Raw genomic sequence first — 16,048 nt, 5'->3', positions numbered from 1 at the left:
GCCTCAGTTTCCCCAACCAAAGTGTGGGCAGAAGAAAAGGGAGCAAAGATAGTTCACTCAACTGTAGTTGAGTCAACTATAGTTCTGGTCAACTTTTACCCACTGGGCTGCTCATCGCTGTGGGTGAAAGGGGAGATGGCAGGAGAACAGCCCCAGCGCTGACACCCAGAATAACCCCCACCCCTTATCAAGCACCCAACGTGTCCCTGGCATAGTACTGGCACCTGGCACATAATCTCTTTCTGTTTTCACAAGAACCAGACAAATGGTCCATTGTTATCACCCTTGTTTTACAGAAGAAACACCAAGACTCAGAGAGGTTGAGGAATTTGCCTAAGGTCACACAGCTAGTGAATGGCGAAGTGTTGCTCTAAAGCCAGACTCTGCAAAGACATCAAGAAAAAGAGGGCAAACATGGCAGGGACGATCCCACCATGCCATCTGGGCAGCATGTACTAAGGATCAGACTCTTGGGAGTTCAGAGAGGATGGCAAACACCCACTGGCCACCCCAAGCTGGATGACCAGAGAAGGCTTCCTGAAAGAGCCTTCAATTCATGCCCGGGGCTGCAGAAGCTCAAAGAGGGGTATGGATAACGCTGGATGTCCACAGGACTGGCAGCCAGGCGTGCACAGAGGACTGCCAGGGTGAGAGTGCCATGGCCTGCAATGTGGGCAGACCCCACCTCCCAGCCGGGGCTCCTTCTCCCACCTGGGAGGCCAGGTGTCCAACTCACAAGCTAAGAATAAGAAGTAAGTCAGCCTAGCAGATCCATAGGCCAGAATAGAACACAGCCATCAAAAACAATGTTTATGAAGAATGTTAATGACACGGGAAAATATTTATGTAATGCTGAGGAGAAAAGGCAGGACACAAAACTGCATTTTTTAACAGAACAGCCAGGTGCAGTGGTGTGTTCCTGTGGTCCCAGCCACTTGGAAGGCTGAGGTGGATGGAGCACTGGAGACCAGGAGTTTGAAGCTACCCTGGGCAACAAAGCAAGCCCATTTCTTAAAAAACTAACTTTTTTTCTTAAATGTAAACAGAATACAGGAAAATGTTAACAGTGGCTGTCTCTGGACAGTCAGGTTATGGGAGGTCCCTCCCTGCATCTCTTTGCACTTTTCTCTACCTTCCAAGTTTTCCCTAACAAGTCACACGCTTCTTTGCAAAACAAAAGCAAATAGGTATATTTAAAGCAAACCACAAAGATGCCACTGTCAGCTCCCCACACACCTTCTGCACCCCTTACCAAGGGCTCTTAGCAGCGCACACCTGTAGTCCCTGAGCAGCTCTGACCTGCCTGCCTGCCCACTGCTCCATGGGGGACAGGAGTGGCTCTGTGCTGACAGTAAGAGGACCTGTGTAAGGCTCCATCTCTAGAGCCCTGGGACAATGGACACACAGTGCCAGACATTCACTGGTCACCTCTAGTGTCCAAAGGCTACAGGCTAGAACGGTCCACACCTGGGTTCCATTTGCAACCAGATGAGGGCCTTAGTTACCCTCCATTGATACAGGACCCAGAGAAGAACACCTGTGAATGCACTGCAGTGACTCCAAGATGCCACCTAAACAGTCTCGGCCTCCACCATCCATGACCTTGCTCCAAATAGATGCCCTCAAACTGCCAAAGCGTCCCTCCTCACTCCTACAGTTCAGCCCACCCAGCTGAACCCGCCCTCTGGCCCCAGATGCAGCCACTTCCACACCCACCCTGCCGCTTGGAGGGGAATTCATGGCGGACAGCCTCCCTGGACAAAGCAGGGTTATTCGTAGACATTTGGAAGCCTGGGTGCAACACGGAAAAGTGTTTACTGTGATGTAAGGTGAGGAGGACAGAGAGGAAAATGTTATCTTCTCTGCCACTGGGCTGTGATCAAGTGGAAATATGTGCGTGAGGCAAGAGATTGAAGGACAGAGGAAACGGCATGGCGGCTGTAGAACAGGCGATCTTTTTCTATTTTCCAAACTTCCTGGAGGATCGTGACACTCCTCTCACAGCCCCCTGCCATGTTCACGGTGACATGAATAGATCCATGTATGACCGCAGCATGCACGCACATCCCCGGTGTCCTGTTCGGAGCTGAGCCTGGAGCGTGCGCCCTCTGGAACATCTGCAGCTGTGCCTCGCCATCCTCCGCCTCACCATCCTGCCTCGTACAGCCTTCCCTGGCTCCATGGGCCTCTCTGTCCTGGGACTGCCTGCCCCACAACCGTGGGAGCTTCCCACAGGCAGGGGAATCTCTTCTTCATCTGTGTCACCAGCTATTGATATAAAATAGCCTCTGGGAACGGGGCGTGGTGACTCACACCTGTAATCCCAGCACTTTGGGAGGCCAGGGACGGCGGATTGCCTGAGGTCAGGAGTTTGAGACCAGCCTGGCTAACATGGCGAAACCCCATCTCTACTAAAAATAGAAAAACTATCGGGGGGTGGTGGCAGATGCCTGTAGTCCCAGCTACTCAGGAGGCAGGGGAATCGCTTGAACCCAGGAGGCGGAGGTTGCAGTGAGCCAAGATCGCACCACTGCACTTCAGCCTGGGCAACAGAGCAAGACTCTGTCTCAAAAAAAAAGCCTCTTGGTATACATTTTCCACAGGATAAAATATGAAGCTTTATAAAGCCATTCTCCTTTTGCCAGATTCAGAGTTCTGTGGATAAATGGTGGTGACAGTGGCACAGCAATGTAAACGTACTTGACACCACAGAACTGAATGCTCATGGTCCAGACGGTCAACCGTGTCACAATTTTTAAAAAGCCTTTCTATTATTGCCATAGAGCAGGTACCCCGGGCTCCCTCTCCTAACCAGGGTCCTCACTCCCCCTCCGCCTCCCTTGCCCTATTTCAGAAGGGAGGAGGCAGCACACCTCACTTCCTTGTTTATCCAGAGTGAAGTTCTGGAAAGCAGAGGCTCAGCTCCTCGTTGCTGGCGCTTGGGTCCCAGGCTCTGGGTTTGCCACTGGGGCCTTTGTCCACCTCCCCAGCCCTGAAGCTGGAACTGCATGACTTCCTGGCTCACTGGCTTTTTTTTTTCCTTTTTCTCTAAAGTTGTTATAAACCTGTTTACCTTTGGGCTGCAAAGAGCCAACGCTCCAGGCAAACAGAACTTAGGTGCCAAGCAGGAAGGGGAGTAGGGGGAAAAAGGGGGATCCCTCCAGGGCCAATAGGGTGAGGAGGAAAGACAGGACCTTATGCCCCCAACAAAATCCTTCCTTCCTCCTTCCTTCAATTCAACGCCCATATGCCAAGTGCCTACGCCACGCCAGGCACTGCCTTCGGACGTGGAGAAGTACTGAGCGAGCAGTGAAGTGGGGGAGCCGACCCTTGCTCACTTCTGCTAGCAGAGGGCTCCTCCTGAAGCCTGTGCCACGGCTCAGTGAAGGATGGGGTGACCAGCCCTGCTGTGGGGTCAGGGCAGACTCGAGAGAGAGGTGATGTGCGTGGGACCTTCAGAAGGAACAGGAGGAGCCAGCCAGATGGGCAAAACCAGGCTGACAAGGGCATTCCAAGTAGAGGGACTGGTAAAGGCTGTGAAGGAGCCTAGCATGCAGGCAGTTTGGGGCAGAGCCCGTGGGCCAGGCTGAACCTGGGCCTGCTGGAGGCAAGGACCCGCCAGGGTGCTGAAAGGAGAGGTGATACCAGCCCCTCCGGAAGCCTGTGCTCCCTGCCTTCCCCCTGGGTTTATTCCTTCCCAGATTCATGAACAACGAGAGCTGGCAGCCCAGGCCAGTGATCCTCGGCCCTGGGTGCATGTTACACTCACCTGCAGCTTTAAAAGGGAAGTGAGGGGAAGGAGAGAGTGTCTAACAGGGACCCTGATGTAATTGGCCTGGAGCCACATTAAGAATCCAGAAAGAGCCCGGGTGCGGTGGCTCACACCTGTAATCCCAGCACTTTGGGAGGTCAAGGTGGGTGGATCACGAAGTCAGGAGGTCGAGACCAGCCTGATCAACATGGTGAAACCCCATCTCTACTAAAAATACAAAAATTAGCCATGCCCAGGCTAATTTTGGTGGCACCCAGGCATCAATATGTTTCCAAAGCTGCCCAGATGATCCTCATGGGCTCTGCTGTCGGGCAGCACCCTCTGCGGCCCTGGTGAGAGAATGCCCCCAAAACCCTTTTGTTAGTGCTGTACCCAGCAGGGGGGAAAAACATAAGCTTCGGGGTCAGCCCCACCTCACTATGAATCTTAGCTCCACCACTTATAAGATGTGTGACCTAAGTAGCGTTATCAGACAAAACACAGGTCACCCCGTTAAAAAGCTGAGTTCCAGATAAACAGCAAATAACTTTTCAGCATGCGTATGTCCCCAATATTGTATGGGACACATGACACTAAAACTCACGTTAAACTTTTCTCGTTGTTCTGAAATTCCAGTATACGTGGGCATCCTGTATTTTTATTTGCTAAATCTGGCCGCCCTACACCTGGCGCTGGTCCTTTACCTTTCCCGGGTCTCGCTTTCCCCATTTGTCTTGGTGAGATCACCGAGATGGAGACAGGCAGCAAGATGCTTGGCACAGAGCCAGTCCTCGGTGGGTGGCTTTGCTTCCTTCCTCCTCAGAACTTTGTTCTAGTAGAGGGTTATTTTTTAGGAAAAACTTCAAGCATACATCAAAAGCGAAAGAACAGTAACAATAAACCCCCATGCACCCATGTCGCGGATGCTGTGACACGTCCTGTCCAGGTCCTCTTTACCTCTACCTACTGGGAATCTTGGGGTAATGACGCACAGATAAATCCTTTATTGGGAGAATTGTCCTGGGTCAGGCAATGATGCTCACCTCCAGCATGGGGCGTGTGTATGTGTGTGCACGCGCATGTGCCTGACTGCCTGTAGCCAATGACCAACCGACATAGGAGCCAACGTCTGGGCCCCACACCTCAAGGTGTGACCACTCGGAGGGGCCGTTCCCTCTCCGTGTCCCCATGGGATCGGGCCGAGCTGGACTCCAGCTGAGACCACATTCTTGCTGCCCTATCCTGCTCCCCTCACTCCTTTCTTCTGAGAACACGCCCCCCAATAAACTATGTGCATCTGAATCCCATCTCAGGCTGTGCTTCTAAGAACCCAAGCTAAACTACCTGTCACCAAGATTCAAAAGTTTTCAAGAGTTGTGCCACACTTGCTTCATCTAGCCTCTTTTATTTGGTGTCTTACTTGTTTGTTTTGGCTAAAGTATATAATTTCCCCCTACACCCTTCAGGATGCATCTCTAAAAAAATAAAAGCAGCTAAGTTTTGACTTCCTTCCCTGGTTTCCCTCCCAAAGGAGAAGGCTCTTGTTGGGGAAAGAGTCATAACTCCTAGCGGTGCCAAGGGACAGAGGCCAGAGGCCAAATAGGTGGGCACCTGGCCATCCACTCTGGCTCCCACCCAGCCCTGGACTATGGCATGGCCAGCAGGCCATGGTCACCTCAGGTCCCATCTCTTTTGTGTGGACCAAGGGCTCTGGGATGGCACCCTGGCATCCTCATGATGACGCTGCAGGGCCTGAGTTTCTCTCTATCCTGAAAGCAGGGGATGGCGTGAAAAGGCCAAGCTGGCTGTGGCTATCCTGCTGGCCACAGCCCCTACGCATCCTTCTGCTGGGATCCCAGGTGGTCCTACCCACTGGGCGACACAGCCACGTGGGGCCACACTCTACCATGCCACGGAGCATGCTATGGCAGAGGTAGCATGGAAGGCACAACAGCTTTTATTTTAAAATATGGTAAAATACACATAACATAAACCTCATACCATCTTCACTGTTTTAACGTGCACAGCTCAGTGGCATGAAGTACATTCACACTGCTGTACAACCATCATCCTATCTAGTTCCAGAGCTCTGACATCATCCTCAGTGGAAACCGTCTACCTCATAAACAGTCACCTCCGTCACACCAGCGTTTGAGTTCAGGGAAAATCTGGGTTCACATCACAGCTCTTTCACTTGTGGTCTGTGTGACTCTGGCAAGTAAATGAAGCCTCCCTGAGCCTCAGTTTCTTTATCTGTAAAATGAAATTGCTCACAGGGCATCACAAAAGTCAAAGCTAAAGGGTAGAAAGTACTTGGAGCTGCTCTGGGCCCGATTAAATGAAGACCAGGCTAGGGCCTCTCTGACTGAAGAGGTTCCTCCCCTCCCTCGACCTCGGTTCCCCCTTCAGGTTCCGGAGCTGCCTGCAGTGATCAAGGGAGAGGAGGCTGCTTCCCTCTCCCAGAGGCGGGCGAATGGAATGAGCACGAATGCGTTCCAGTGTTTTCCCCTAGCCATGCCCAGAACCCAGTTCCAAACCAAAGAGTTACAAAGGCCTTTAAACTCCACACTCGGTACCTCGGGGTGAGGTCAGCCAAAACCCGCATTTCCAAGCACAGTGCTTTTCTACTCTGAAAACAGCCAAATGCGAACGGGCCACTCCTGAGGGTCAGAGCTCCCGGAAGAGCCTTGGGCCTCCCGGCTGCAGGCACTGATGGCCACCTCTCCGCCTCTCCCTCCCTCCCTCCCAGCTGCGGAGTCACCTCTTAGTCACCATGCCGGGTTGCCTTTCCCAGTCCAAATCAAGAGTGCAAGACCCCAGGCTGAGCACAGAGACCTGTCCTCTCATCGGCCACTGTGCAGCCGCAGGCAAATGCCCTGCCCTCTCAGTTCTGTAAAATGAGGAAAGGGTTCCCATGACAAGGATCCAGCTCTCTCCAAATCTCCCACCCTGCAGTTTATGTGAACATCAGTGTCCAGGCGGGATGGGCCCTCACCAGGTCTTTGAATCCAGTTTTCTCCATTGCCTTCCATTTTACAGACAAGAAACTCGCACCCGAAGGCCAACGCAACTTGCCCAAAATGTCACATTTGTTTCTGGGAATCCAGAAGAAATAAATTCTTCGCTTTGCAACCCTTCCCCTGAAACAAGGCACTCAACACCAAGCATCTAAGCTGTGAAAGTCCTGTGCGTATATGGTCAGGATGTGAAAATCAATTCTATTTCTATATACGAGCAATAAATAACTGGAGAATGTTTAAAAGTAACATTGACAATAACACCAAGAAACATGAACTGCATAAGTACAAGTTGGTAAAAGGATAGACGCATAGACAATGGAACAAAATTAAGAATCCAGAAAGAGGCCAGGTGCAGTGGCTCACGCCTGTAATCCCAGCACTTTGGGAAGCTGAGGTGGGCAGATCACAAGGTCAGGAGTTCGAGACCAGCCTGATCAACATGGTGAAACCCTATCTCTACTAAAAACACAAAAAGTATTTTTTGGTATTTTTACCAAAAATACCATGGTGGTGCACGCCTGTAGTCCCAGCTACTCAGGAAGCATAGGCAACAGAATCTCTAGAACCCAGGAGGCAGAGATTGCAGTGAGCCAAGATTGCACCACTGCGCTCCAGCCTGGGTGACAGCATGAGACTCTGTCTCAAAAAAAAAAAAAACCACACATATATGATCAACTATTTGAGACAAGGTTAATTCAAAAAGAAAAAAGGAGTCTTTTAACAAATGATACTATAATAGAACCTTTATATGTTTAAAAAAAAAAATAGAACCTAGACTCATATTTACACCTTACACAAAAATTAACTCAACAAGGATTATAAACCTAAAACTGTAAAACTTCTAGAAGAAAACATAAAAAAAAATTATGTCCTTGGGTTTGGCAGAGTTCTTCATATAACTGACATAAAAAGCATGAAAAGAAATAACTGATAAATTGAATTTCAGCAAAATTACAACCTTCAAAAAACTTCATTTAAAAAAAGACAAGCCACGGACTGGGAGGAAATACTTGCAAAACATATATATTTTAAATGGCTGCTAACTAGAATATGTAAAGAACCCTCAGAATTCAATAATAAGAAAACAAACCAATATTTAAAAATCAGACAAGTGAGATGGCTCACACCTGCAATTCCAGTACCATGGGAGGCCGAGACAGGAGGATCACTTGAGGCCAGGAGTTTGAGATCAGCCTGAGCAACATAGCAAGACTCTGTCTCTAAAAATATATATAAAAACAATAAAACTTAGCCAGGCACAGTGGCACACAGCTGTAGTCCCAGCTACTTGGGACTCTGAGACAGGAGGATCACTTGAGCCCAGGAATTCAAGGTTATGGTGAGCTATGGCTGCACCACTGTACTCCAGCCTGGGTGACAGGGTGAGACCCTGTCTCTTTGGGGGAGAGGGTGTAGTGCAAAGATTTGAACAGACACTTCACCAAAGAAGATATACAGATGGCAAATCAGCACATGAAAAGATGTTCAACATAATTTATCATTAGGAATGTGATTTAAAACCTCAGTGAGGCCAGGCATAGTGGCTCATGTACGTAATCCCAGCACTTGGGGTGGCTGAGGTGGGAGGATCACCTGAAGCCAGAAGTTCAAGACTCGCCTGGCCAACATGGTAAAACCTCACTGCTACAAAAAATACAAAAATTAGCTGGGCGTGGCGGCGCACGCCTGCAGTCCCAGCTACTCAAGAGGCTGAGGCACAAGAATCACTGGAACCCGGGAGGCAGAGGTTGCAGTGAGCCACAATGACACCACTGCACTCTAGTCTGGGTGATGGCACAAGACCGTCTCAAAAAAAAAAAAACAAAACCACAATGAGTACCGATACCACCACTTGTCTGTTAGAATAACTCAAATAAAAACTAATGATCACAGGAAGTGCTGGTGAGGATGTGCAGTCACCAGAATCCTCATACAGCTGTTGGGATTGCAACATGGTACAACCACTTCGGAAACAGTGCCTGTTGTAAAGTTAAATGTACTCTCAACCATATACCCAGCAATCCAACTCCTAGGTGTTCACTCAAGTGAACTAAAAACCACGTTCACACAGAAACCTGAACACAAATGTCTGTAGCCAAAAAAACTGGAAATAACCCAAATGCCCATCCAAGCAACAACACAGACAAATCTCAAAGCAGTGTACTGAGTTTTTTAAAAAAGGTACAAAAGGTTACTTGCTGTAGGGTTACATTTGGAAGACAGTCTGGAAAATGCAAAACTATAGACACAGAAATCAGATAGATGAGTGCCAACGCTGGGGGTTGGGGTCGGGGCCGACTACAAAGACCCACCAAGGAACTTTCTTTTTTTTTTTTTTGAGACGGAGTTTCACTCTTGTTACCCAGGCTGGAGTGCAATGGCGCGATCTCGGCTCACCGCAACCTCCGACTCCTGGGTTCAAGCAATTCTCCTGCCTCAGCCTCCTGAGTAGCTGGGATTACAGGCACGCACCACCATGCCCAGCTAATTTTTTGTATTTTTAGTAGAGACGGGGTTTCACCATGTTGACCAGGATGGTCTCGATCTCTTGACCTCGTGATCCACCCATCTCGGCCTCCCAAAGTGCTGGGATTACAGGCTTGAGCCACCGCGCCCGGCCTGGAACTTTCAAGGATAATGGAAGTGTTCTCTATCTCGATTGTGCAATAATCATAACTATAAAAATTCATACAATAGTACACTTTCACAACCTTTCACTGTATGTAGATTATGCCTTAATAAACCAAAACCAAAACAACAAACTCTACACAGCATCATGGAAGCTCCTTGTTTCTCCAGCCTCTGAGCTCACTGATAGAATGTGACGATCATTCTGGCCCAGGAAATAAAGTGACTCATCCAAGAACATAAGCTCGGAAGGCAGGCAGGCCTGGGCTCCAAACCCAGTCCGGCCATTTACCAGCTCGGAGCCCCTGGGCAAATTACCTCTCCCCTCTGAGCCTCAGTTTTCTCACCTGTCAAGTGGAGATAAATTACAATAGAACTCGTCTTGTTCGTAGGGCTAAATAAGGTTAAGGAATAAGGAATAGCACAGGGTCTGTCACCTGCTTTGTACTCACGTTTTAGCCGCTGTTATTACCACTCCTACGGCTCTTGTCATCACCACGTGAAAAAGCCCAGTGCGGTAGCTCACGCCAGTATTCCCAGCACTTTGGGAGGCTGAGGTGGATCGCCTGAGGTCAGGAGCTCCAAGACCAGCCTGACCAACATGGTGAAACCCCATCTCTACTAAAAATACAAAATTAGTCGGGCATGGTGGCACATGCTTATAATCCCAGCTCTTTGGAAGGCTGAGGCAGGAGAATCACTTGAACCCGGGAAGCGGAGGTTGCAGTGAGCTGAGACAGCGCCACTGCACTCTAGCCTAGGCAACGGAGCAAAACTCCATCTCAAGAAAAAAAGAAAGAAAAGAAAGGAAAGAAAAGAAGAAAGGAAGAAAGAAAGAGAGAAAGAGTGCTGACTTGTGGGGAATGACTCCACACCGTGTCCTCCTGCATGAAGTGGGCCATGCCAGGCGCCAGGGCCACCAGTTTTCTGGTTACAACCCCAAGATGCAAATGCAGGCCAAGGTCCTGCCCAAAAGTCACTCACAGTCTGGCTGGGACAGATCAATTCAGTGCACTACGAGGGAGCAACATAGAGATGAAAGCCACTGAAGGTTAAGAGAGAGGCCACTGTGGGCTGTGCAATCCCTGAAGCTTCCTGGAAAAGGAAGGCTTTTCATGAGCCTTCCGGTCAAATCAGATGTAACAAAATCAAAGGAGAGGAGCTCTCAGGAAGGGAGGAACCAGAAAATCCCTCTACCCAACTTCTACCCCACAGCCCAGCCCATCCCTCCATCCATCCCTGGCAAAAGGCAGCGGGCAGTCTGCATCCTTGGCATTTCATTCCAAGGAACAGCCCTGCACAAGGGGAGGTGCGGGCGTGACAACAGAGAATCTGGACACCCTGCGTCAGCAGGGCACCCACATGTGTCCCCGCATCTGGGCAGGGGGTTCTGATGGAGGGCTGGTCTGGGATCTCGGGCTTTAACTCCCTCCCCACCCTTTTTTTCCATGGACCTGAATTTGGGTTTGTCTGGGGAGTGTTTTCTTAAGCCCAAGTGTTTTTCCTGCAGCCCGGGCCCACCCCTCCCTGCCCCTTCTGCGGGCCCAGGCCCTCCTCTGCAGCCGCGAAATGCTGACTGGCCGGCCCGCAGTGCCGCCTTTGATGCACACCACCCTCCAGACTTCAATGTCGCTGTGTGCACGGCCCCTTTAATAAGTTATTTCCGTGGAAAACCCTGGTAACTCGGTCGTGAATCAAGCCTATAAACACCTCCAACCCATCAAAGCACCCAAGAAAGAGGGGGCGGGCCAGGGAAGAAAACCCCTTACGGTAACTCACACAGTGCTCCCTCAGAAGGGCCCGGGAGTCCATGCTGTCAGAGGGGCCCGTGCCCCCTCACCTGGGGCCCAGCCAGCCGGCTGAAAACACCACACAGTCACCCTGAAATCCAAGGATCCAGAGACCCAAAGGACACTGCCCGTCTGTGTGTCCTGGGAACAATCCTGACCCAACTCCCAGCAAGATTTACAGCCCGGACAGGCAGACCCGGCCGGCTGCTGGGGTACAGGAATGTAATGTTTTGGCTACCGGTGAAAGGCCCAGTTTATTGGAAACACACTTCTTTTCCAATGTTTAGTTTCCTTTCACTCTTTTCTCCTTTTTGTTTTTCCCAAAGTGCACTGCCCAGGGCCTTAGGAAAGGACAATTAGGGAGCTCGAAATCCTGCCTCGGGGTGCGGGGGGTTCAGGGGGACAGGACTCGGTTTTGTTGGGTAGCAGGATGGGCACCACCTTGGTGTGGGCAGAGGTCCTGGACCCACAGAGGGGAGACTCTGCTCTGGGCCGCACTCTGCCACCTGGGAGCTGGGGACCAAGCACAGGCGGTACCCCTCTCAGGGCACCCCCATCTGTAAGGGAACGAATGACCCAAATCTCCCCCACAGGAGCTTCTAAAATGCTGTGGTCTTGGAACACAGTCTGGCACAGTATCTAACAAGGCTGAGCACACATATCATGTATAGCTCAGCAATCCCACTCCCAGGTATGTACGCAAGAGAAGGATGACCTTGCGTCCTCAAAAAGGCTGGTACAAGATATTGATCATAACATCATGGGTAGGAATCAAAAGTCGGGCACTATCAATAACTGGGAACCATCAGTAACAGAATGGATGCGTTAGACTAGTAGAATCACAGTTCATTCCCACAGAAAATTATCCAGCTCTAAGAATGAGTAATCTGCAATACACACAACAACAATGCAGATGAGGCCGGGCGCGGTGGCTCACTCCTGTAATCCCAGCACTTTGGGAAGCCAAGGCAGGCAGATCACAAGGTCAAGAGTTCGAGACCAGCCTGACCAACATGGTGAAACCCTGTCTCTACTAAAAATATAAAAAATTAGCCAGGTGTGGTGGTGCGTGCCTGTAATCCCAGCTACTCAGGAGTCTGAGGCAGGAGAATTGCTTGAACCTGGGAGGCAGAAGTTGCAGTGAGCCGAGATCACGTCACTGCACTCCAGCCTGGGCAACAAAACAAGACTCCATCTCAAAACAAACCAACCAAAAAAAAAAACAAAAACAACATGGATGAATCCCATGAATATTGTGTTGAGCTAAAGAAGCTATATTCCAAAAAAGGCCACCAGATATGCCTCTGCATGCATCGGGTTCAAAAACCAGAAAACTAGACAATGGGGTTGAAAGTCAGGATACAGCTAAAGTACCCCTGGGGAGCAGAGAGTGGGGAGTGACTGAAAGGGGACATGAGAGGGGGCTTTTGAGGTCCTGGTCTGTTGCTTCATCTGGGCTTTGGTGACACAAGAATGCTCACTTTGTGAAAATCGTTCATATGTGACATCTGCGCTTTTCCACATGTATTATGCATCGGTAAAAAGTTTATGTTAAGCAAACAAAAAAACTCTACACTTTGGGGCCATACAAACCCATTCACTAAGCCCACAGTCATCCGTCTATCAATCAAAAGTATTTCTAGGACGTCCATCCTTGAATGACCACAGACAGAAGGCCAGCCCTCTCTGAAGCGGGATTCAAGGCCCTCTCCCTGGGGGCGTCAATCCTTACTGTCCTGCCAAGATCGCTCCCCATTCCCAGAACAAGTGTCCTCACATCTTCCTGCTTTTGCCTAACAGTCCCCCTCAGCTGGGATGCCCTTTCCCTGCTGAAGCCTGGTGAAATCCTCCACCTTCAAACCCAGTCCTGACCCCAGCATCCCTGGTAGCTGATCTGGGCAGCAGCTTCCTCCCAGCCCACACTACCCATTGAAAACACAGCATCTATGGCCGGGCACAGTGGCTCTTGCCTGTAATCTCAGCACTTTGGGAGGCCAAGCCAGGTGGATCACTTGAAGCCAGGAGTTCACGACCAGCCTGGCCAACATGGTGAAACCCCGTCTCTACTAAAAATACAAAAATTAGCCAGGCGTGGTGGTACACACCTGTAGTCCCAGCTACTCCAGAGGCTGAGGGAAGGGAATCCCTTGAATTTGGGAGGCGAAAGTTGCAATTAGCTAAGATAGCCACTGCACTCCAGCCTCATGACAGAGTGAGACTCTGCCTAAGAAAGAAAAGAAAAGAAAGAAAGAAAGAAAGAAAGAAAGAAAGAAAGAAGGAAGGAAGGAAGGAAGGAAGGAAGGAAGGAAGGAGAGAGAGAGAAAGAAAGAGAAAGAAAGAAAAAGAAAAAGAAAAGAAAGAAAGAGAGAGGAAAGAGCACTTGCCCTGCTTCCCTAGGAGGCACTTTTCCCCTAGTCTTTTCTATTAGATTCTAAGTTTGCTGAGAATGCCCAGTCTCCTGGGTATTTTCTCCTTCTGACAATCCCGTCCCTCAAGCTAACACTTGATTACCAATTCACTGAATTACCATTCACTGAAAATTACACGTGTGCCAGGTACACCGTGCTACACATTGTCGTTGTGATCTCTGTGACCTCCTACAAGCTGGTGCTGAGCCCACCTTTCAGGAGAGCAAATGAGGCTGCAAAGGGAAGCAAAGTGATGTTGGTGGCAGCTCTGCTTGGCCCCGAAGCCTGAGTTTTCAGCCTCTGCCTTCCCCTAGCATCCCCCGGTCATCCCTACCCCTCATTCCACACCCCATTGCAAGGTCTGGAAGCAGGCCTTGGCAGAGCTGTGTCTTCCTTTCTTCCTTCTTTTCTTCCTTCCTTCCTTTCTTTCCTCCTTCTCTCCCTCCTTCCTTCCTTCCTTCTTTCCCTCACTCCCTCCCTGCCTCCTTTCTTCTTCTTCTTATTTTTAGAGACGGGGTCTCACTGTGTTGCCCAGGCTGGAATGCAGTGGCTATTCAAAGGAGAGATCCCACTACTGATCAGTACTGGAGTTTTGGCCTGCTCCATTTCCAAGCTGGGCCAGTTCACCCCTCCTTAAGTAACCTGGTGGTCCCCCGCTCCCGGGAGGTCACCATATTTACGCCAAACTTAGTGCAGACACCCGATCGGCATAGCGCCTTACAGCCCAGAACTCCTGGGCTCAAGTGATCCCCCCACCTCAGCCTCCCGAGTAGCTGGGACCACAGGCACGTGCCACCGCGCCCCGCATGATTCTTTACTTTTAGTAAAACCATTCAGACCCAAGGCATCAGGGCAAGGTGTATCAGGGCTCAGGTGGGGCTGGCTCCAGCTTTCCTGAACAATCACAGAGAGTCTACCTGCCTGCACAAGATAGGATGACAACATCTGCTTGGAGGAGTTGGTCACAAATGTCACTTTAACTGACCACCAGACTCAGTGTGCTCATCTAAAAACTGGAAGTTACAACACCTGCCCCACCAGGTTGTGGCGAGAATGGAATGCCAAATGGAAGGTCACCCAGTGACCCTGCCAGGGATGGTCAGAGGTAACCTCCTTGCACAGCTAACCCCCAGAACACAGACCACAGCTATACAGCAGAGCCAGCACAGCTCACAAAAGAACAGGCTGTTTCAAGATGCCACGTATGCTTATGCCCAGAAGTAATCAGGCACCGGGTGGGGGCTCCCATACAGAAAGGACTCCTGCCTTGAGGGGAAGATGGTCTGGCGCTCTGCGATCCTCCCAGGTCCATCTAGATTTGTGTTCTTAGCCCAGGCTGTGCCTTAGAGTTGCCTGGGGAATTTTTAAAAATCCCAATGCCCAGTCCGGCCCCAATCCTTTTTGAAATGGGGTCTGGGCTTTTCCAAAACTCTTCAGGGGACTAATGTGCAAAGAGGGTCCAACCCATGAGTTGGACCAACTGACCCACTTACACATAAACAAGCCCAAGTGGAAGTAGTTTGAGGCCACCAAGAAACAGGAAACAGAGTCAGGACTCGGAGCTGAGCCTCCTGGCCCCCAGGTAGAGGTGGTGCTACCTCTAGACTCAGCAGAACCCCTGGGCTCTCTCTGACCTTCACCCTGTGAGGGAGAAGGCAGCTAAGACAGCTGGGCAGCCAGGTGGTAGGAGACAGGGTCTGCCTTCTGAAGAGCCTGGGCCCTCTCTCCACCCTCCTCGGCTCCTCTCTCGGTCCAACAGCAGAGGTGGCCCCAGAGATTTCATCACCTAGCCCCTTAACCCGAGTCAGAGTCTCCTTGGGCCTGAGACAGACAATCCCAGCTGAGAGTCTGGGGGTGTGGAGAAGGCTTGCCCTCTCTGTGCAATCCATCCTGTTTTATTTTGAACCCTTGGAGGTGAGGAAGGGACCGTGGACCCCTCTGTGAATCACAAACATAACCCCAACATCTACTACACACCAGGCTCTGCCCTCAGAGCCAAGCCCCCCAAGCCTCATTCCCACCATCCGCCGTTGGGGAACAGCCTGGAATGCCCATTATGGAAACAGTGTCTCCTCTTCCCCAGTGATCCCAGGGCGGGGTACAGCAAGGGGGGTAAGAGGCCTAGGAATGACCCTGCACATCCCTCGGGCCCAGCAGCCTCCTCCAGGGCCGAACCTGAGGTCCAGAGTGGACATGTGGTTTCTAGACCACACAGCCAGGCACATTCCCTGGTGGCAGGGCCAGGGACATTTTCCGTGAATGTCCTGTATAAGGCAGTGGTCAGGAGGACTGAGGAAGGTGAATGAAGGGGTGACAGGTGGAGGAGATCAGTCCTGGGACACCGGGGCACACATGCCCTGATGGGCTGGCGTGGCCACCTGTCTGCAGCGATGCCTGCTGGGTGCCCCATTTCACCTCATTTCTCCAAGGAGGCTGGAACCAGACAGCTGT

General features: G+C 50.7%; 1 protein-coding gene across 1 annotated transcript in view; it reads right to left on the bottom strand.

Moving 5' to 3' along the window:
• Positions 1–16,048, bottom strand: part of SMAD6 (SMAD family member 6) — an 82,653-nt gene that overhangs the window by 43,198 nt on the left and 23,407 nt on the right. The gene's annotated exons all lie outside the window — the stretch shown is intronic.

This window comes from Sapajus apella, unplaced genomic scaffold (assembly GCF_009761245.1).
Source record: "Sapajus apella isolate SASKATOON/1434 unplaced genomic scaffold, GSC_monkey_1.0 scaffold55, whole genome shotgun sequence".
Taxonomy (NCBI): Eukaryota; Metazoa; Chordata; class Mammalia; order Primates; family Cebidae; genus Sapajus; species Sapajus apella.
This window is presented reverse-complemented; position numbering and strand designations above follow the sequence as displayed.